A 22,173-nucleotide genomic window follows, 5' to 3' on the forward strand; every position below is an offset into this window, starting at 1 on the left:
CTTTTCTACATTCTTCAGAAGCTACCAGCAGAAATACCTCTACAAATACCAACAATCAGCATGGCACCAGGCTGTACTTCCAGGTATGCAAACCCAGAAAAACGTACCTGGAGAGTAAATCACAACAGGTTTCGTATAACATTCCATTTAAACTCGTCAACATTGTGCAGTGATGGCTCCCCGTGGGTTTTTAAACTGTCTTCTGAGTGGCGTTTTTGACAACTTTGTTATATCTTTGATAATGTAATAAGCTAGTAATTCTCGCTTCAGTTTTAGCTTCTTACATGCTCTCTAACACATGTCTCTAAATTTATGGCACAGTGATTTGTTTTACTGATAGAATTATGCATCAATTTTGATGCTGTGTGTAGCAAGGGAAAGTTTCATGTTAGCACCTGGGAGTCTTACAGTTTGGATCTTATGAAAGTCATCCAAAAGGTAAATCATTATGCTCTTGTCCTGTAAACAAAGATCAAAACAATATCTGTCAGTACTTTTACTACAAAATTTGCTTTTATGTGTGAATATGCATACAGTTCACTGTAGGTGGACACCTCTTTAGTTGAATCACCGATATTTTTGGTCTCTAGCTTTTTCTTTTTACTTTTCTGGCAGAGCACCATTATAAAACTGTGTAGTAACTCAGTGATTTCATTTGAAACAAAATTTATTATTTAACCCACTGACATCCAAGACCCTGAGCCCAGACCACCCCCTCAAAATCCAGACAAAATGGCCACTTGAGTGAGCTCACACACCAGTGTTAAAATATTTCAAGATTTTAGTGACTTCCCTTTGTCCTTCTGCTGTAAAAATTCACAGAAATACTATTTATATAAAAAAGATTTACTAAATCAACTTTTATCTTACAGATGTGCAAGATGCTTTCTTGAAAAAATATGAAAATTGGCAAATCCATCCGGTATGGCATCCTTTGCAGAGTTATGTACAGTGCCCATCAGCTTTCAGAGAAATTTAAAATAGAACAACACACTTTTTACCCTCATTTAATCAGGATTTTGCATAAAAAAAGGCTGTTATGAAATCCTAGTTGAATTTGGAACGGGTCATCTCTCCAAGAAGAAATAAATCTTTAGCTTTTGAGCACGATTCAATTTTGAATTTGCCCGCCATTGCTGACATCACGATACGTCATAAGACGCAACTTCACAAACATTTATTTGCGAGTCAAGACCAACAAACTTGATATAATGCTTCAATTTTAGTTCCACAAAGAATTGAGAATACATCGGCAATGCAAATTCATTCAGTTGTTTTGATTATAGGCAATAAATGTAACTGAACAATGAAGTAAATCTGTTGTGTTCATCTGCGAACAATGGTCAACAAGTGAAGCGCTATGCAGCGAGCATGCAATCATTTTCATGAAGAGACTGCACTGTAATAAAAATAGCAAGGATATATGCAATAAAGGAAAAGTTCTGCCTCTTTAGTTCTACAAAGTTTAGCCGTGCTACTCAGCAAAGCAAGACCTTTCACCCCGCATTTGGCGACACAAAGGAACACCACATTGTTCACATGCATAGGATGTTTTGAAGGTGCGGCCTTGGCCTTCCTTGCGCTTTCTCCCAGCCTTTGCACACATGGCACAAGCTCTTTTCCGGCCTTCTAATTTTCCCAGAAATTGTCCTCGCAAATTTTCCTGTTGTAAAGGTGGAGACAGCATGCTTTCCAGAGTTTGAGGGTCGTTTGTATCCATTGTATCCGGCGATAAGAAGCTTGGCGAGTTCACGATGAAAGTCTAACTGGCGTCGCTTCTTTTTGCCAGCTAGTTTTTCGAGGATAAAACTGTTCACCATGGACAAAATGAGAAAGAACCAGAACAGGTATTTCCACCACTTTTGAGAAGTTGTTCCAGGTGGATAATAACTTCTGTATTGGTCATTGACATCGACCCCATTCATCCCAGAGTTGTACACAACAACGACATTGGGTTTTTTCATTGATTCAGTGGGCACAACTCGCTTTCTCCGTCCCTGAACAACCTGCTGCACTGCGTGTATTTCAGGCTCAGGAGGCGTATTTGTCGACAGTAAAGAGACAACGCATTTATCTCTCCACATTGTTGCGACCAAATTTCCACTTTGACGGGTTCTTACTTCACCTGCAACGAGTTTCATCTGCTTGAGGTCTGCAGGGAAGTCTTTCCTGTTTTGGTGCACGGTACCACAAGCATAAGTGTTTCGCGATTGCAGGTCTCGCATCAAATCCGTGGAAGTAAAGAAATTATCAAAGAAAAAATGTCTGTTGTTGTCTAAATAGGGCTCACCAAGAGTCCAAACAACATAATAGCCTAAACCTTTTCGTCTAAACAAGTCACTGTTTGTACGGTTCTTGCCCAAGTAGACTTGGAAGTGAGGAACATAATACGTGTCGGCATCTGCGAGTAGCCAAACTTTGATCCCAAATTTATCTGGCTTCTTGGGCATATACTGTTTGAAAGACAGCCTACCGTTGAACTTCACAAACCCCTCGTCCACGGTGATGTTTTTGCCGGGTGTGTAGGCTTCAGAAAACTTCTGTTCTAACGGAGTAACTAGTGGGCAAACTTTGCAAAGCAGATCTGCTCGGTCCTTGGTGTTTGGGTCGGCAAGATGGAAGTACTTTCCCAGAGTTGTAAAACACTGCTTGGGGATTGTTTTTTTAAAGCCCTTGACTCCAATAAATTGATCACAATCCCAGTACATTGCCAGCTGTGGAAGTTCGTGGATTCCAATCAGAATATTGAGGCCAAGATATGCTGAAATTTCCGCTCGATTGGTTATCAATGTTGCATTGCCCTTTGAACGGGCATAGGCAATGCTATGCCAGACAATTTCATCAAGGAATTCATCGTTGATGAAAAGGTTGAAGAAATCTTTGGCTGTCGCATTGTCCCCAAGATTTCTGGATGGGCCGTGGCAAACAGAGAACTCTTCTACATTGATTTCACGCAATGTATTTGACCATCGAAGTGGATTTGGCGGTGCGTCCTCGGAATCTGTGTTACTAACAGTTTCTTCATCACTGCTTTCGCCGCTTTCCTCATCGCCATCATCAGCAAAAACCTCAACAACGGAATTACTTGTGCTTTCCTGAGGTTGTTGGTTAATGAGAGCGTCAATCTCTTCATCCATATCACAAAGTGATCCTTGCTCTCACCGTCTTTGGCGATCCTGCCTCATTTGGCCGATTTCTTCGACTGTAAAACCGGCAAAGAAGTCTTGTTCTTCATCAGATGAACCTGGAAATTCATCAGATCCACCAGAAGCCATGTTCAGAACTAAATTGTTGTTTTCAAAAATTCGTGAAAAATCGTAAATAGAACGTATTCTCACAAGTTTGGTCTCAAATAAAAGCTAATTTATTCATGTCACGTTTCACTGCATTTCAATTCTCAGGGGAGTATAGTTTCTTAGCTACAGCCAATCAAAGTGTGCCATGTCTGACACGGCGCATGAGGGCACATTGGAATTTCGGAGGGATTATATTTCCGGGCGCATGAGGGCGCAACAGATGTCAATGGGTTAAAATAATTTTATTCACTAATATTTTCTGTTATAATAACCTGTTTCCTTTATGCTCCACTGTTTTGCTTGCCAATTCATATGTACACAAGACTGATCAACTAAATGGACAAGTTTTTAATTTACAGTATTTTTAAAGTTATAGCTTCCAAATTTTAAACTACTTTAGACTCACTTGAAGTGCTTGAAGTCTCCCAGCTTCTGTGACTACCTTTTTGCTTCCAAATACCAATTTTAGACTGAACTGCCTGAATTAGCATTTTGCTACCTGCACCCCAGTCATGAAGTTAAGCAAAACAATTGACTCTATTGTACCTTTTGAAGTTGATCATCCAAGGTTTGTTTATTTCCATCCTAGTGGAGAACCATACACGCATAAAACTTGGGATAATTTAACATGAAATATAATCAACTGTTATGAAATTAATTTCTTGGTATCATGTCTATTTTGCTGCAAATTTTATAAAGTTTGATACAAATGACTTTTTTTATTGTTGCAACAAAAATCTTTGAAAGGGTATGCTTCCTTTTTCATCAATTTCATTTAATTTTCTGGTAAGGTGATCCTGAAAATCCTTGCAGCAATTCAAGGTAGTGCAAACCTGCATGTCAATTACAATTAACCAATGTCTAATTAACTAACCTGTTCAGTAGTTCGTAACGCCAGTGGCTTGTAGTCAGGATGTAAGGTAAACCTTGTTTCTTCATCCACTCTGGCACAGCATTTATAGCACCACCTTGTACCTGGTTTGTATCCAGCAAATGTTGCCCCTATGGCAGCTAGGACAGAAAAAAGTCCCGCAGGAAGTCACTGTTTCCTGAGGCTTCATGAATGGTTTTCGTGAGGAACCAAGCACCTGTTGTTGCTCCTCCGTATTTCAACCCAATGGACATGACAAACTGTTGAGCCCACTTGGAGTTCAGCAGCACTGGCTAATTCTTTGGATAGAAAATATTTTCAGGCAGCACATTTACAACTCCTTTTGTTTGTTTTCCCACATTTTTCTGCGAAGGAACTGCACAACCAAACCAACGCCACAGGGAGAACTATCTGAAAAAAATCATCTTGTTAAGCACGAATGCTTCCAAAATTCGCTCATATCTTGTTGTTGGTGCAAACACCGAACCCCTTGGTGCAAGCGCTTGATAATTAAATAAAAAACAAACTTTTCATCAGGACAAACCTTTCCCCTACTTTTGTATGCTAACTCGTACTTTTTGTTTTCAAAGTTTGTGGTACAGGATTTTATCTTCTTTACACTGAATTTAAATATATATCTGGAAATGTGTAATTGACCAGAAGTCCAAATTTGCACTCATGTGCAGTGCATTTTGCTGCGGTGTTGTTTTTATCTATTTTTCTCAAATATGTCAATATATAAATTATACTGATATTAATTACTAAATTTTAAAATAAGGGACACTATCAAATTTACATTTTTCAAGTTTAAAAAAATCGTAAATAAGTTTGCTTTTACTCTGGGCTTCCATCTATGGAAGTACTAATGGTTGTTTTCGAGCACATCTCTTCACATGTTACACGGCAAACACGGGAGCTCAACAGATTTCAAGAGTTCATTATTGTATTTATGAAACTAAGACTAAATGCACCATTGCAGGATCTTCCATACCAGTTTGTTGTTTCAGTGTCGACAATCTCCAGAATATTTTCCCACTGGATTGTTGTGATGGACACAAGGTTTTTTCGCGTTGTGTACTGGCCAGAGAGGGACCAACTATGGAGAAAAATGCCCCAGTGCTTCCAGTTTGCATTCGGAAAGAAAACAACTGTTGTGATTGACTGCTTTGCAGTATTTATTGAGAGGCCTTCAAACTTGCTACCCAGGGCACAGACCTTTTCAAGTTACAAACATCACAATACAATCAAAATTCTGGTCAGGATAACACCACAAGGAACTATTTCATGTGTGTCTGAAGCGTGGGGAGGTAGTGTCTCAGATAAATTCATAACTGATAACTGTGGCCTCCTGGACAAACTGATTCCAGGAGACATGGTGATGGCAGACCAGGGATTCACCATCACTGGGAGTGTTGGACTGAAAAATGCTAAACTGGTAAATTTCAGCTTGACCCAGTGGACGTGGAGCAGATGAGAGGCATTAGAATTCATGTTGAACGTGTCACTGGACTGCTTAGACGGAAGTTCACAATACTGGAAGGTACCTTGCCAACTGACTTCCTGATATGTAATCATAAACACTCTGACAGGCATACTGCATTGGTGGATCATATGATAAGAGTTTTTGCAGCTCTTGTTAATTTTTGTCCTCCAATTGTGCCATTTGATTAAATCAACTTCACGTTTAGATACCTGAAGTCTTCTATTAAGGTAGTTGCACCGGGTAAATTTCTTGTTTTCAAACGAGATCATTTTCAGCCTAGTTGTAGCCCATGTCATGTAATATTAAAAAAATGTGGTTTTATCCCGAAATAAACGGAAGGCAAAGTACAAATAAAGACCGAAGTTTGGCATTTTACCGGAAGTTCATTCAGTTGACCGATTAAGGAGATTGGGTCAGTTACTAAGGTAGATAGTGAGTGTGCAAGGTTTGAGGCAGCGGTTTTCTTCTGAGTCTCGTGGATTAAAGGTCAAGACAAGTCAAGATGGCGGGAATCTCTGGTGTTCCGCGAGAGGCTGCATTCGTGGCTTTCGAAGTGGAGTTTCACGAAATGGGTAGGTTTTTACAAAATCTTGCTGTGTGCAGCTATTTTGCCAGGAAGCTATATTGGAAAGTCCTACATTTTCACAGCTTTCAGATACTCGAAGGACTTATTCGTCTATTGCGTGCCTTTGCCTTGAAGCCTGGCAAAACCCCCGAGCAAGGACGTGCCAGGCTATACAGACGGATCTGGGCAATTTTATGGGTAAGTTGAACAGTGTCCTGACAATTTCAGAGTTCAGGATATCTTTTGTCCGGCTCGCTTACTTAGATCGGAGTGCTCTGTGGAACGAAGCAGAAGCGGTGGGCACAAGTCACATAGTCCGAGTTTGGTCCTGGATTTTGTAGTCAAGCATAACTTTCTAACACAAAGTTCATCTCTCTGAATTTTTTGCAATAATAATTGTTTGTAGTCTTCTCATTGTGTTCATGTGTTCCTGTTTGACCAAAACTTGGAGCCGATAGATAGTCAATCTCCAGCATCAAATTGGCAATTTTCCATTGTCACCAACAGATGTATTTGGTATTTATAAGGATTCGGATGTTTCCCAAATGTTCATGGTCAAAAAGTTAGTGCCTAGAAATCATAAGGGTTTCATACAGTACAATAGCTCTCCATCAGGTTGAACATCTTGCTTCACTGGAGGAAGTGGGGTTTTGAATTTGCTATTGTGGTCCAGTCATTTCTAGTGTTGTTTTGAACAGTTGTCTCTGATTGCATCTGTACATTTTCAGAGTTTGACTACACAATACCCTAATGAACTGATTTCCTTCACACATATATTAAAAATGATAGTTGCGGTGGAAGGGAGACCTGTTGGCAACTACCTTGTTAATTTCCTATGTTAACATCTCACAGTTTGGAAGCAAGAAAACCCTTGGGGCTGATGTTGGAAAGCCCACATATGTTTTCCCTTCTACTCTGAAGAGGGTGATAAGGGAGGTGATTCCTGGTGCCCTGGTGGACAAACCGGATCCAACGCATGCACGGGTGAGTGTGATTCAGTCAGTGATCCTTCTAAAGATATATGAAGAAGCAGAAGGCCTGGTAGATTTTCCTTCAAAAACTACAGGGGGTAGATGTTTATAGGACAACTAGATGTCCTTGCTGTAAGTGAGTGTGTGTTCCTCAGCCACCCTGCCTTTGTTTGATTCCCCTAGTTATTGAGATCCAGATCTTGTGGCTGCTATACATTTACACCATATTTCATCTTCTGTTTTCAGGTTTACAAAGTCAACATGGGAGACCTTGCCCTTGCTACCTGGCCTGCTGCAAAATAAGGATCGCAATAGGATTGAAGAAAAAATGACTTTTTTTCTCCTAATATGAAAGCTGTACGTTCCAAAATGTTTTGTTTTACAAGCTAAACAAAGAAAAATCAAAATAGTCCCAATTACTTTTGAAAAATGTTCAGTGGTTTTTATATGGACTGCCATAATTTGAGAATTGATATTTGCAATAGCTAGTATTTTCATGAAGATTATTTATCAAGGTAGTAAAGTGATGGTATAATATTTATGAAATTGTAAAATCAAGAACATGAAAAGTTACAAATTATTATTGAAATTATCTGTCAACAAGTCATATTATTATAATTCACAGGATATACCAAATAGAATAAAGAGAATATTTATTATTTTTCACGAAATTCATCAAAACAGGATATATTTATTGTAAAAATTGTTATTGTTTTGAAGAATATGCATGCATTAGGGTACAGGCACAATAAAAATGCCATTTTTTTAAAATTCACCATGAGGCAATGTTTCTTTTAGTCAAATGCAGGGGAAGTAAGATGTATTTTTACCCAAACAACAATTATCTTTGAATTTAAATCCTACTCATATGGTAAAAACTAAAGACAGGCATATTTCTCTAAAAAGCAAAACTCTTGAACACAACATGAACTACATGATATACCTATGTTCTGGTATCCTACGTGAAAGTAAAGGAGGTGGTTGCACTATGTTACAATAGAAAACATTCCATTTCTGCACTATTGTAGTGTTGCTTTTACCTAATATGTCACAGAAAGAGCACATCCATGGCAAAAAAACAAAACAAAACAAAAACAAAACTAGAATATTCTCTAAAATGCTTTTAGTTGGCATTGCTCTTGTTGAGTGGACACAGGCGACTTGAGGTACGCAGGTGAGTTGTTGAACCACACCTACATTTACGTCCACTGACTATCTCTGTTTCCTCGCCTTCTGTTATGCGCTCTGCTTCTTGGACCAAGGTTCTGTCCTCTTCACTGTCATCATCCTCATCCTCCGCACCATATGTGTGAAGAATGGCTTGCCGCTTGACCCATTTTTTTCGTTCTTCTTGGTCTTTTGAATGGGCAATTTTATGAGAGACCCTCTTTTGTTTAGCTTGATCAGTCTTCTTCTCCAATTCCTTCATTCGCTCCTTAGCAGCTTTTTGAAAAGCACGGACAACTTCAGGTAGGACAGGCAGATTCATGCGCTCATATAAATCAACAATCCAGTGGTAGTCAGGTCCACGACGGTTGAAACACCATGTCATGTTTCCCTGGGCAAGTCCACAGTTTGTTGATGTAATGTAATGCAACCTATGGAGAAATCATCATGAGGGAATCAGTTGTCAGTATTCCTGTGCTCCTGATTTCCTCATTTTCCTAATAACTCTCCAATAGTGCCTAATCAAGATAAGTCGTGATCAAACATACAAAGTGCAAAGCCATTTTTCCTGACATTCTCAGATTTCATTTTTCTGTTTTTCTTGCATGGAAACAAGAAAATAATGTGCTATTCAGGTTGATATCATTAATCATAACAATAATGATAACACATAATGATAATAATAATAATAATAATAATAATAACAACAATAATAATAATGATAAATATAATAATAGTAATGATATCCAAAGAAACTAAGTTCTGAAGAAACTAATGTAAATTATCAAGAACAAGACTGGCAAAAATGCTGAGGAACATAAAACAAGACTACCACTAAAACCAATCATAACCAATATTAGTCTATACAGAAAGCTACCGTCACCAATAGGCTGTTTTCCGAAGAGTCCTCTCTAAATAGGGCTTAGCTTTTGTTTACATGTAAGTACCTGCATAAGCTTCGGTCCTTTGCTCTGAAATGAGGCAGGACATTGAAATGTGCCTCACACAAATTGGACTGTCCCCTTCCCAATTCAGGGTGAATAACAGCTTCAGCATCATTTGCTCGCAGTTCACATTCTGTTTGGTAGGCTAGCTGATGAAACTCGCATTTGAGCACTGACTTGGTGGAGGACGCTTTTCCCTCACAGGATATTTCCTCATCTTGGTTGCATTTGCCACAAGAACAAACAATACTGGGGTGGAAATCACATTTCCCATCATCCCATTCATGTTCATCTTTGCAGTGATGACCCCCTAAACTCCTCATACTACATTACAACCTTCACTTTTAGCCTGATGGTAGCACTCATCTGCGAGAATGCCTTCCATTGATTTGGCAGTCCCCAGAAACAAATCATCATCCTCTGAATTTCCACGCATGCACTTGTGTCCAAACCACAGCAACCCCCCAGTTAGATAATTCTTTATGATAAAGGAGCCATTTTTACTAAAATGGCCTCTGGTGTGCCAGACTCCATCAGAGGTAACGACTGCTCGTTCCCAACTTCCTAAGACATTGCTGTCAATCCTTTTCATTTGCTCCTTTTCCTTATCACACATTTCTGTCAAAATGTCATGAATGTGGGGATATATCAGTTTGACAACCTCGAAGAATCGATTCTTGGATATGGCTTGGATGCCAAGACACTGATTCAGAGTTCTATGGAACTTTGCAAACCCATGTCCTGAGACAATAAATGCCACAGCTAGGGCCAGTCCAACAACAGTTCTCCTTGATGCTTCAACCATAGATGACCCTTGAAAAGAGACACTTCTCAACTGGCACCCACTACAAGCAAATGTGACATTGATGGTTCCACCAAGGCCTACTGTCTCAACTTTAGAGGGTATCAGCTGACCTAAAAGTTGTAGAATAGGGGTATTCTTAGAAATACTTGAAGTGAAGCATTGATTTATTGTTGCCTTGATGAAACAAGTGAGAATTTAGCCAGCTAAGTTATCAAAAGGAAGGAAAATGTTGATTGGTCAATGTCGGGACATTTATTCTACGACAAAATCATTGATTTCAAGCATTTTCTATGTATAATTTAATGGAGGATAGGAAGTTTGCGAAACTCCCTCGAACGTGTTCTGAGAAATGACTTCGAATTCGAATGTATGACACCTACAAAACCAAAATATTCACTTTTGATTTCTGTCCTGAATGAACTCAAAGCTACTCTAAAAAAAATAAAATGGCAACAGTTCAACAATCCATGACACATACCATTGCAATCGGGTGTAGAGCAACGAGACGTTTTGTTTACGTCCTCAATCAGATGGACTATCTGCGAAGATTCACAAACACAAAGCTGCCGCTCCACTTTCGATGGATTCTGCAAAGGTTCCTTGGTAACCATTTTCAGCCATTTTGGGGATGGATCTGGCTCGAAATCTGGATCCTTGTCATCTACCTTGTTACCCGAAGACTGATGACTTATCTAAGCAGAAATCCATTTTTCTTTTGGTCAGCGTCTCTTTGACTTTTGTTGTCGTGTGATACTTAGTTTTGCCTGGAGAAATGTATTTCACCGCAACGTGATGGTCTTATGACGTTACTTCTGTTGTCCATTGGGCTGGAAGCGAAAAACCTATGCGAGATCCAGCTCCAAGACCTCGTGCTTCAGCCCCTTTCTTGCCTTTATCCTGATACAGTTTCTTTCTCTCTGATTTAGAAAGTTTCTTTTTCTCTCGTGACGCCATTGCAAACAATGGCGTCTTACAATACGATCGATTATGCGCACTTTGCTGTCGGAAGTTGATCTTAAATGTCACGCCCCCACAAAAGGACTCGTCCTTAGCAACCGACAAACAAAGAAATGCCGGGGTAGTGTTAGGGGTCAAAACAAAGACAAATCTAGCAACTGAGACCCGAGAGGAGGGTAAAACATTGTTCAAGATGGGGCCAAACATTAAACTACAATCTCTTGCTACAAAATCAACTTCAGCGAGCCTTTTTGGGCGTTTTTTGACAAAAAGTGGACTGAAGACAGGTTAGCCATATGTTTAAAAACGTTTTTCTTCAAAAGTATAGCACCTACAACAATGAAATTTGGCCATTTTGTTCAACGAATTGTAATAAACGATCGCTTGCTTCCAAACTAAGTTGTGATTCAAATTTCTCAACTACTGTCAATTTTGGGCAAAAATTGGAAATTTAACGATAAGTTTTTAAATATCGCCTCTTTTGTGTTTTGCAAGCTAATGATTATTCAGAGTGTTAATGTTTGTAGGATTCTCAAAAAAAAGAAAGTATTTTTATCTCACGTCCACAAAAAATTAGATTTTTTAAATTTATAGGCCCCAGGGGGCAAGGCAATAAGTTAATAATTAAAAGGTATAAGGCCACATCTATATTGGCATAAAAGAGTCAAGTACCAATTCTAGTCACTGACAAATATTCAAATTTATTGGCTGAAATTCTAAGATAGTATCCAATTTTAAAGTAGATTCCAAAATACCTAAAATTACCCAGTGCAACTACCTTAAGCCACCTGGGTGTTTTTAATTTATTTCAGGGATACAATAGGATATGGTGTTAGGACTTAGGTCCTGATATGAGTGAAAGCTGCAAAGTTCTGCTTCCAAATTTGCTTAATCAACAAGCTTCCAAGACACCTAATGACATGAAATTTTCGCAACACCTTATTTTTTAAATCACAAAATTTAAGTGATGCAAAAAATGAGTGTCGTGAATATAACATGATGCGAAAATTAATAAATCAGGTAAAAATCAAGGAAGAATAAGTTTATTACCACTGAGCGTATTAAAGCAGTTTGCAAGTCCAAAAGAAAGTAAATATTGGAGTTAACTTTGAAGATGTGTAATAAGTTTTGAAAATAATAGGTTGTGTAATAGGTTTTGAAAACAATTCATGCAACTGGGCTGTTGGAAATGTGTAACTTTTTAAAATCCTTTTATAATTCAAGGACGTTTTGCATAACATTGCCAAGAAAATAAATCTTCTCACTCAAAAATGTGACATTAAAGTGACTCAAAATACAAAATTTTTGCAAAATTACAAAATTTAAATGTTGCGAAAAATTATTTGCAAACCTCAAAATCATAAAATAAGGGGAGAGGTGGCTTGGTAAATTTCTTCTTTTAGAGAGTGGTGGCTTAATAGAGGATTTACAATAGATACAGTATGTGGTATGATTTTGTAAAGAAAATATGAAAGCTTGTTTATATCATCCCTCTGGCCACTGGATATTCTCAGTTTACAAGAGGGTTCACTTCCCCTGTAAAATAAGGTAATGACTTCTGCCCTTTGAAAAGTCCTTTCTCCCATTAGGTTTAGGTATGTCATTTTCTTTGAATTTTGCTTTTGCAAACAACAAAAACAACAAAACTTCAAAGCTTATCGGCTGTTTACACCCCTAAAAGCTTTCATTGATATACTAAGGTACTTTTTGTAGGATGAGGTACTCTGTTACATGTACTTGCTTGAATACTGCGATGCATAAAAAGTAATAAAAAGCTAAGGCAGTTTGTTACAAACAAATTTTGATCTAGACTGTGAAGTGCAAGAAAAAAAGTCGGAATATTTCACATACAAGGTAAACAAGTAGCATATCCTTATTAAATAAAATAACATAACTTCAATTTTTAACTTTTCTAGTTCTGATGTGAAGTTTATATGAAATAATTCATATATGAACTGCGGTTGTAGATGAAAGTGAAGAAGGATCATCGCAGTAAATTTTCCAATTTAAGCAATTGGAAAGAAGAAGCCTGAAAAAATCAGGACTTCAATGGGATTCGAACCCGTGACCTCTGCGATACCGGTGCGATGCTCTACCAACTGAGCTATGAAGCCACACATTGGGAGCGAGATCAATTTATTGAGTTCATATCTTCCCGTGAGGAGTGAAATGATGTGAAGTTTATATGAAATAATTCATATATGAACTGCGGTTGTAGATGAAAACTGTGAAAATAAGATTTGTAAAAATAAATGTTCTATATATTTTACACAACATAGTGATTTCTGTAGGAAAAAGATACAGCATGATGTTATTTGAGCATGCTGTTTAACACAATAGATTATTATGGCTCTGTGTTCTTCCACAAAAGAAACACAGGTGTCCCACGCTTACTGGCCCACAGTGCATATATTCTTACAGTTGCAGCCAAGTAAGGGCCTGTATGCTACAACCTAGGGAGGTGGGAATGTGTGTTTCCAGAAATTATCCATACCCACCCAATGGAAGGTCATTGGAAATTTCGAGGAGGGGGAGGTTCAAACAATAAACCTTCCATGTTTTCTGCTGTACTGGCTTTGGGTCAAGAGCAATCAAATGTCCCCCTAATAAATTATTTGTTTGTTCCTCTACTTCTTGAATTATGACAGAGTCATGATAGAGGCTATCAAAAAGGTTTACATATCCAAGGACACATCCAATTGAGCTAATACACACCCGATGATCATTCCCAGTGTGCAAAATTTGAACCAATTCACCACTAATATCAAATTTCTAACAGGGCCAAGCGTCAGTCACTGAAAACCTGCGACTGCCAGATTCTCAAGCTGTAATAAAACATGAGCTTGTGGATGATATCACAGTCTACCCATTCAGTAGGATTAACAATTAAATCAACATGGTAGTCTGTTAGATTTGCCAGTGCACTGGTATTATCAGTTTCACCCTGGGTGACTTTGGTAATAACATCACTTTCATCCTCACTACTGGAGGAATGTGACGAAGAAGAACAAGTGGTAGAGGTGTTGTTAGCTTGGGCAGGGGCAACCTTTTTGCATGCATGGCATTTCCAGGTTGTTCTGTGATTGTTTGGCAATCGCTTCAAATCAAGACAAGCAAGGTGGAAGTACTTTCCATTTGTGCAGCTTTCTCCATGGCACTCAACTTACTTGTCTGTAGGGGTAGGCTTTGCCTTGCAAATACAAATGCTATCACATTTCATCGCTGCATGATCTGACACAACAGTAGGTCGTGGGGATTTTCTGGTATTCCTTTTCCCCTTGAACTGAGGAAGTCCGCAACAGTGAGGGCAGTACCAGGTCATTGGCATTGTCATGGAGGTGAGAGAGAGACAAGAAGGATGAGACCTTTGATAAGGGCAGCACAAAATGCTGTCATCATCTCTTTCTGTTCGACAAAAACAATGTAGGTGGTACTATGCACCTTTGGGTGTACCACCATCCCAAAATCTCTGGGAGAATGCATATTCTCCAGAATGTTTCTCGTTTAGGCAAAACAAAGTTCCAGTGCTGCACATAAGTGACTGTTTTTTTTGCCTTATCAATGGCATATAGTACAAAGTCATCATATTGAAGATTTGGAACCGAGAAAAGCTGCTGCTGTACTTGATAGTAGTAGATGTGGCTTTTTTCAGCTGTAAATTCCCACTTACTTTTTCCAGGCAGGAGTTATGTTGAACATAGCCGTCAAAGTTGCCATCAATGATGACCATTGGACATTTAACTTCCCTGCATCTACTTCCACAACAGTCACACAACACGGAAAAAAGGGATGGCATGAAGAAATGAATTCTTTTCATTGATAAATAGCCCACACTTACTGACCTCTAAGTTCACATGACATGCTTTCATGGATGCGTTATATGCCGTTATGGCATCACTTTCATGCGTTTGGCCATACCTTGTAGCTTTAGTATTGACTTTATAGAGGCCTGGATAATAAATTGTTTTAATCACAGACTGGGAGGGTTGGGCAAGGTTTGTGTGAAAGGCTGCAAAGCACTGAGATGCAGCAATTCTGCCAGCACGATGTCTATAAAAACCAGAACCACTTGCTTGAACTCGTGTGCTGATTTCTATTTTTTTGATGTGTTCCTCAGACACCCAGTGTCCCTTCAACACATGTTTTGATTAATTCCGGGTAGTCCAGCTCAAGATGTCCTGTTTTAAATAAATCAGGAATAATTGGCAGTGTGTGGCTTTCATCAATGAATTGGTCGGCATAGGAATCAATTGAGCCCAGTGCTACAGCTTTGATTTTGCATGCGTCTAGCTTAGCATAGACCTGCTGCATTTCCCCATCTGATGGAATCGCATTAGATGCAAATGTTTGATCACACCATTCTTCTAAGATTTTGCTTCCTTCCCCAGTATTTTGATGCTCTAGCACGCTTTTGAGTTTTTTTGCTGATGAAAAGTCTATGTCCCTTACCTTTACGTGTGGTACTTCATTGATATATGTTGGTAAAATCCCTGTACATTTTGCTTGAGTACAGGCAAGCTTTCCTTGAATCTGTGTTACAGCTTTGATGTAAAACATCACGCTTCACTACATGGGAACAGGATTCAGCCAGTCCTGCCCTGCAACCTACACCATGGGCAGAGATAATGGTGCCGTCCTTTTCTGAAATGATCCAATTGTTCACAAGAGGATTGTTCATTCCCTGTAAATGTCTCACCTTGGCTAAAACAACAATCTTGCCTGCCATTTCTTTCCCTTGAACTGACACAACAAGGCCAGAAACCATCTTGTCTTACGTCTCCAAACTTTTGAAGGCCTTCAACTGCTTATTTGTGTAACAGCTTGTCTCCAAAACTAAATAGGAAAGCAAGTTCAAAACTTCTATAGGAGGCAAACACTCTGAGCTGATTTGCTCACTCGGTATGGCCACTGGATCTACGCCAACCACAAATTTTCTTCAAATAGCACTCTTGGATGTGGCTTTCAAGGATTTTTGGATAGGATTTAAGCTCTGGTATTTCATTTTGTGATTTTGGGTTGCTTTTTTGGGAAATATCCATTAGAAAGATGAATTATTGGAAGACTAAAAGTGAGCGCTTAGAAATGGCATAGATTAGCATATAGTTTCACACCTTGCATGGGTACCAACACGGTGGAAACCTAATTTGCATAAGCTCGTGATGTTAGACCACAAGTACGCATTGCGGATCTCTTTTTCAAAAGGCAAGAAAATGGCTTTGTGGTCAGGTGCAATAGATGGTTAGATCTAGGCTCACACAAAATATAGTTTACCAAGCCACAGTCACAACACAAACATCATCAGACTCATATGTTGAAATCTTGCTACCATACTTATGAATACCTATGTATACTTGTACACATATATAGATATATTATAAAAAAGTTAAAGACGAGATCTAAATTCTGATCCCCGAAGATAAAATGAAATATATGGATTACTAATTGAACAAAAAATGTCAAGTATCAGAGCGGCCCATGACTGACCTCTGATGACAGGACAAACAGGCTAAGTTGTTGAAGTTACTTCTGAACATGACCAAAGCCCGTGACTTACTAGAATGTTCAAACCTAAATTAGTTCAAAAGGAAACGACGCATTGGACTTCCAGCGACCAAGAGCCCTAATCTGGAAAATGGAGTAACCTCAGTCAGCAGCATGACAAGCAGCCCCAATGCGTAAACTGTTGCCTTTGTGCCGGCCTGAATCGAGAGAACAAAACAACAGACAGGCGTTAAGTTGTTCCTTGAACTGGTTGACAGTAACAGGCCTGTTATGTAAGCAGAAAAGTGGTCTTGGTGCAAATAGCCAACAACAGCAACAACAACAATTAAAATTCACCATCTTTATTAACTTACGACTAGCATAATTAATAGTCATAATATTGTGATGTGACTATAAGTAGTAACAGTGCCACAACTCATGACTGACTGGCATGTTGGGTTTGTATTACACTATAATAAAGGTGTACTATAGGCATGAACAGTGCCACAGCTCACAACTGACTGGCATGTTCATGCCACTACTTGACACCTCACGAAAGACAGGAACGATAAGCATGGAGGGCTGCCCATGACTGACTAGAATGACAATTACCACAGGAAAAGAAACGATAAAAATTAATTAGCAGCAAGTGTTCCATTTTGGATATAAAGCTGGAACGCATTGGACTTCCAGCGACCAAGAGCCCTAATCTGGAAAATGGAGTAATCTCAGTCAGCAGCATGACAAGCAGCCCCAATGCGTAAACTGTTGCCTTTGTGCCAGCCTGAATCGAGAGAACAAAACAACAGACAGGCGTTAAGTTGTTCCTTGAACTGGTTGACAGTAACAGGCTTGTTACGTAAGCAGAAAAGCAGTCTTGGTACAAATAGCCTACAACAACAATCTTTATTTCGTGCCCAGAAAAATTTTACAATAAAAATAAATACATGCAATGTGAAAAAATAACAATGAAAAACAGAGCACAGCCACTTAGAAATAGCCAAGGCTAATCAAGCTAAGTGGCTGGGCCAAGCGGAAAAAAATATTGCTATAAAGTAACAGAATGTATAAAAAAAAACAGGACACGATTTCATTCACACAAATGCAGACACACACACATACAGAGAACGAAAAAAGAAAAAAATGAGTGTGCACACAAAGAAAAATTAAAGTACATCAATGTACCAGTCAGTAATAATAAAGTGTATTATCGTTTGTCTCACGATGTAGTCACTTGAGCTGTAGATCGCGACGTTTCGACTGCCTACTGCTAGTCTTCTTCAGGCGATAAGGTCTACTGTTGCACGGTATCATTTATATCACAAAGGTCGGCTGTGATTGGTGCATTTCGATCCCCCTATTGTTCCATTATTCCAGCGAGTAGCTGTTCCCTCAGTGGTCCGCTGTTGTACCGTTCTCCTGTTGTTGTGTTTCTTGATCGTGGGTATCCATGCTTCAGGAATTTCAATTCCACTATCCCTGTTGATGTTGTTAGGGTGAAGTCTTATGTGAATAGCTTCCTTGACCCTACGTGTGTACCAGTGAGGATCTCAATCAATAAACTTGACCTCATTCCAGATAGGATAGTGGCCGGTCTCGTGGGTGTGTTCAGAAACGGCGGAGGTCTGGGTTCAGGTGAGTCGTATATCCCTGTCGTGTTCTTTGATCCTCTCCTGCATAGATCTCCCTGTTTCCCCGATGTAGACTTTGCCGCATTCACAGGGAATCCTGTAGACAACACCATCTTGTTTAGCCGGGTTGACGGTGTCCTTTGGTCACACTAAGTGTGACCGAAGTGTCGTGTCGGACTTAAAGACAGTGCGAATGCCTTGTTGTTCTAGGCAGCAGCGGAGAGACTCCGAAACTCCTTGGACATAAGGTAAAACGGCAGTGGATTTAAATTCCGTGACAGGCTCTCTTCTTGGGGTTGTTCGTGCCTTTGTGATCTTCTCCCTTTTCCTCGACACCTACCAGTCAGTAGTTGGAAATAATCGATTCTTTTAAGAGATTTTTGAAGCAAGCACAACTCTTAGATTGAAGTGAGTCATCAATGGAATTCCAAACTTTAGCACCGAAAAAACGAATGTTAAATTTGCCATAATTAGTCCTAGCTTTTGGCAGATAGTATGAAATCTTACTTGCAAGTCTCGTTTGATATTGATGCACTTTGTTGGTACTCTTAAAGAAATTATCAAAAATTAATGGCAGTCCATTAGAGTAATAGTCGTACATAAATAAAGCACTATATCAATATATTAAGTCACTTACTGTATTTTTAATTTCTGAAAGAGTGGACTAGAGTGGGAATTATATTCTGAGAATGTCATTATTCTGACTGCTTTTTTTTGTGAGATGATAAGAGGTAAAAGAGTTGTTTGATATGTATTCCCCCAACTTATTAAACTATAAGTCAAGAAGGAATAAATTAGTGAGTAATACAACTTTGCAATAATCAAGCATTGCCTGTTCAGGCCACATAGGCAAGGCAGAATTATGAGTGATAATGACATCCACAGGCCAACTGTTGGTGTTATGTTTAAAGTGACAGATTGTTATCTTACAGTGCGTTTACTGAAACCTGGGCCACCCGCACAATGAAAACCAATTAGAAGGCAGAACTGAAACAATAGATTCCAACATTTTCAAATCCAGCCAATGAAATGTCTGGTACAAAACAATGAAATCTCAACTTGTTCTTTGACTGGTGATGTTAATGGGACTACGGTGTCGGCTCAATGTCATGCTCAAACCGGTAGTACTTTCATGTGCTTGCGGCTTTAATAAGAATTATATGCTGCACTCATTTTTTTAAGGTCGTTGGTTGATTTAGAAAACAAGAGTTGTGTAAGAGTGGCACTTGTAATTATATTGCCAGAGTGCAGAGTTGAATCAGTTGTAGCGATGGTCTAAAAAAGCCCTTCAAATGGTTTGTGAGCAGTTTCACTTATGTGCATATTGAAATGTACGAATTGGAAAGGGATTATATTCATATACAAAATGAAACCCGGGATGAAAGGAGCCGAAAACAAACTTCAAGCAGGAAACTTGAAAAGCTCACTTCATACAAAATGACTTTTAACCTGAATTCTATGTTCGAAATATGTTTGATTTGGCACCTTCATCTTCTGCGGTTTCTGCCTGAGTGATTTCATATGCTGAGGCTTTGGTGACAACATGGAAAAAATTCGTTTGAATTTCTGATTTTATTTTAATACATTGATAACCCAGAAATGAAGCGCAAACCCCGAAATGGATGTGCAACTGCTAAGACAGCGAACATGAAAGTTTTTCCGAGAACTGTGAGGTGGATTCACGGTCACAGCTGCAATAAATGACACTGGAAAGCTGTGTAAAAAGAAACATGTACAAACAACAGGAGCTGAATTTATTTTCACGTGATCCATTACTCTACAATTTTAAACAACAACAGGAAGAATATTTTATGTGGCTTTTTCAGTTTCAGTTTCTGTGCCATACATGAATGGAAAATGCATATTTTCTGCCTCAAAAGACCCTTCACTTCTGAGTGCTTCTTACAGATGAATGTGTACATACTTTTATCCAATGTGTGTGACTGGATACCTAGGCATGATATGTGGTACCAGTCGTTGCAGTCTGGAAACTCACATCCAATCTATTAGGTCTCTTTTGGAGTTACAAAATTTTTGTCTTGTATTTGCATGTGCCTTTGGCAAACGTGACGCAGTTGTGAGGGTCACCATCGTGACCAGAGTCGCTGTTATAATCAGCTTTAGAGGTATTTGCTACTGCCAGATTTGTCAAGAAAATGATGTGTTTGTTCTCATTCAGGTTGTCTAAATTTTCTAAAAGAATGCCATTGTCAAGTTCTGCTAATTCGTCAATGTCAATAACCTTGCTTTCATCAGGAATAAACTCTTCAGAATCGATCCAAGTTTCAACAGCTCTATTGAGGTATATGAGGTTATCCCCTCTTGTCTAATAATATTTCCTTTCACGAGGTTCGGTAGCATACCCAAAAGTTCTATTGTTTTTAATACTTCCTTGTCTGCAGATTTCATGCCCTCTGTGATTTCTTTGTCAATATCATTCCAGTCTGGTGTATGGGCCTCTGGCAAACCTACTCCCAGCAGTTTCAATTCCTTCAATTTCTGTATTCGGCCAGAGAGATCTATCATGTCTAACTTACACAGGTTTGATTTTCCTCTACAAAAACCAGACAAGCCTGCGAATTGTTCTTCACATGCATTAGATCCAAGCATCCATGGATGATAGGGTTGATTGGGACAATAAACGGAATAAATTTTCATTGACAAAATGATACCGTTTCCTGTTAGAATAAAATCATTGTAAGTTTGATCAGATATAAACAAGGTTTCAGCTTTAAATCCAGAAATTATAAGCCATGTTTTCCAGAGCCTTAGAAACGATACTGCTGACCATGCTAGGCGGACACACTCTTTCACAGATATGTTCGGTTTTGTATACACCCTCAACATGTTTCGCCCCATTTTTAAGTAAACCCTGGTACCTATTGTCCTTTCTGCATCCATAGACACCATACACTGTTGAACCGTATCTCCTAAGATACGAGTTGCAGCTTTTACATTTTGGTTGTCTTTAACAAATATGTTGCTTTTCCACAGTCCTGACTCAAGTTTATGCGCCTCGTATGTTTTTATAAGGTGTTCCAATTGAGCTACTTGGTTTCCAATGACAAGGATCCTCTTGACATTAAGGAGTTGATTTGTCCATTTTTTTCTCAAGTGTTGCCAGTCGGGAAACATAAGAGTGGGTATTTCCAAATCATTGATCTTCTCGATAACAGAAACATATTCAAATGATTCATAAGGAATTGTAATGATATTACCACCTGTCTGTAGTTCACCATTCATAAAGCGCTGAATAAAGTACTTTCGGAACTTTGAATCCCCATCAGCACCGATACCTATGACTTTCATGTTACTGGTCAAACAGCATTGCGTAGTCTTGGTGTACCAATCATTCACTGTTAAGTAGCTTTGTCCGTTTACAACTGGAGATATGGCAAGCACAAAAGAAGGAACATGTTCTTGAATGGGAACTAAGACAAATGCATTTGCCTGCCCAGCTTTTTCAACATTACTATTCTTGACAATGTCAATTATATCCTGTGCCGACGAGACAATAACATCAGATTCAGTTGCAAGACCATAAATTACATTCCCCTTTGATCTTAAAGAGGGAGACAAGGCAGTTGCAGTCCTCTTTTATAGCCAAAAGCACTGACCAGGTTGCTCTAGCTTCTCTGTAGCAGGTCTTCAGACTTGGCCCACACAGTCTCTTTGACACAGTTTTGGCTGATGCAGGGCCCCCATAATCAAGTATAATAGCAAAAAGATCCTTTGTGTCATCGTTCCAAAGTTTGTTGTGTGCCTTTTGTTGCCTAGCAAATTTGACAAAATTGATAAAAGGATCCTATTATCATCGGTTGGGTTGTCAAGTATGCATGTAAATCTCATGGCAGTTTCAGGAACCTTCATTTTTTGGTTCTTCTCATTTGGTTTTTTAGTTCACCAATGATAGCATTTTTGGAGTTAAGCTCACGTCTAATCTTTGCTACTTGCATTTTGAATTCTTCTTCCAAAGTAGACTGTTTAACCATTTCCTCCAGA

At 39.0% G+C, this 22,173-nt stretch overlaps 3 pseudogenes across 2 annotated transcripts; 1 reads left to right on the forward strand and 2 right to left on the reverse strand.

The window, feature by feature from the left end:
- The first annotated feature begins 4,807 nt into the window (after window positions 1–4,807).
- LOC110057430 (uncharacterized) lies at window positions 4,808–8,286 on the forward strand (annotated as a pseudogene). The gene is made up of 2 exons (XR_016203886.1): window positions 4,808–7,199; window positions 7,433–8,286. The product of XR_016203886.1 is annotated as an uncharacterized LOC110057430 (transcript).
- A 23-nt stretch (window positions 8,287–8,309) lies between these two features.
- On the reverse strand, window positions 8,310–11,096 carry LOC149099322 (uncharacterized; annotated as a pseudogene). Its single transcript, XR_016203887.1, has 3 exons — window positions 10,581–11,096; window positions 9,301–10,212; window positions 8,310–8,784 (listed from the first exon to the last, which is right to left on the reverse strand). The product of XR_016203887.1 is annotated as an uncharacterized LOC149099322 (transcript).
- A 2,447-nt stretch (window positions 11,097–13,543) lies between these two features.
- LOC149099323 (uncharacterized) lies at window positions 13,544–16,230 on the reverse strand (annotated as a pseudogene).
- Window positions 16,231–22,173: the final 5,943 nt, after the last annotated feature.

The sequence above is a fragment of the Orbicella faveolata genome, unplaced genomic scaffold (genome assembly GCF_042242905.1).
Source record: "Orbicella faveolata isolate gen_17 unplaced genomic scaffold, um_ofav_v1 contig_46, whole genome shotgun sequence".
NCBI classification, from domain to species: domain Eukaryota; kingdom Metazoa; phylum Cnidaria; class Anthozoa; order Scleractinia; family Merulinidae; genus Orbicella; species Orbicella faveolata.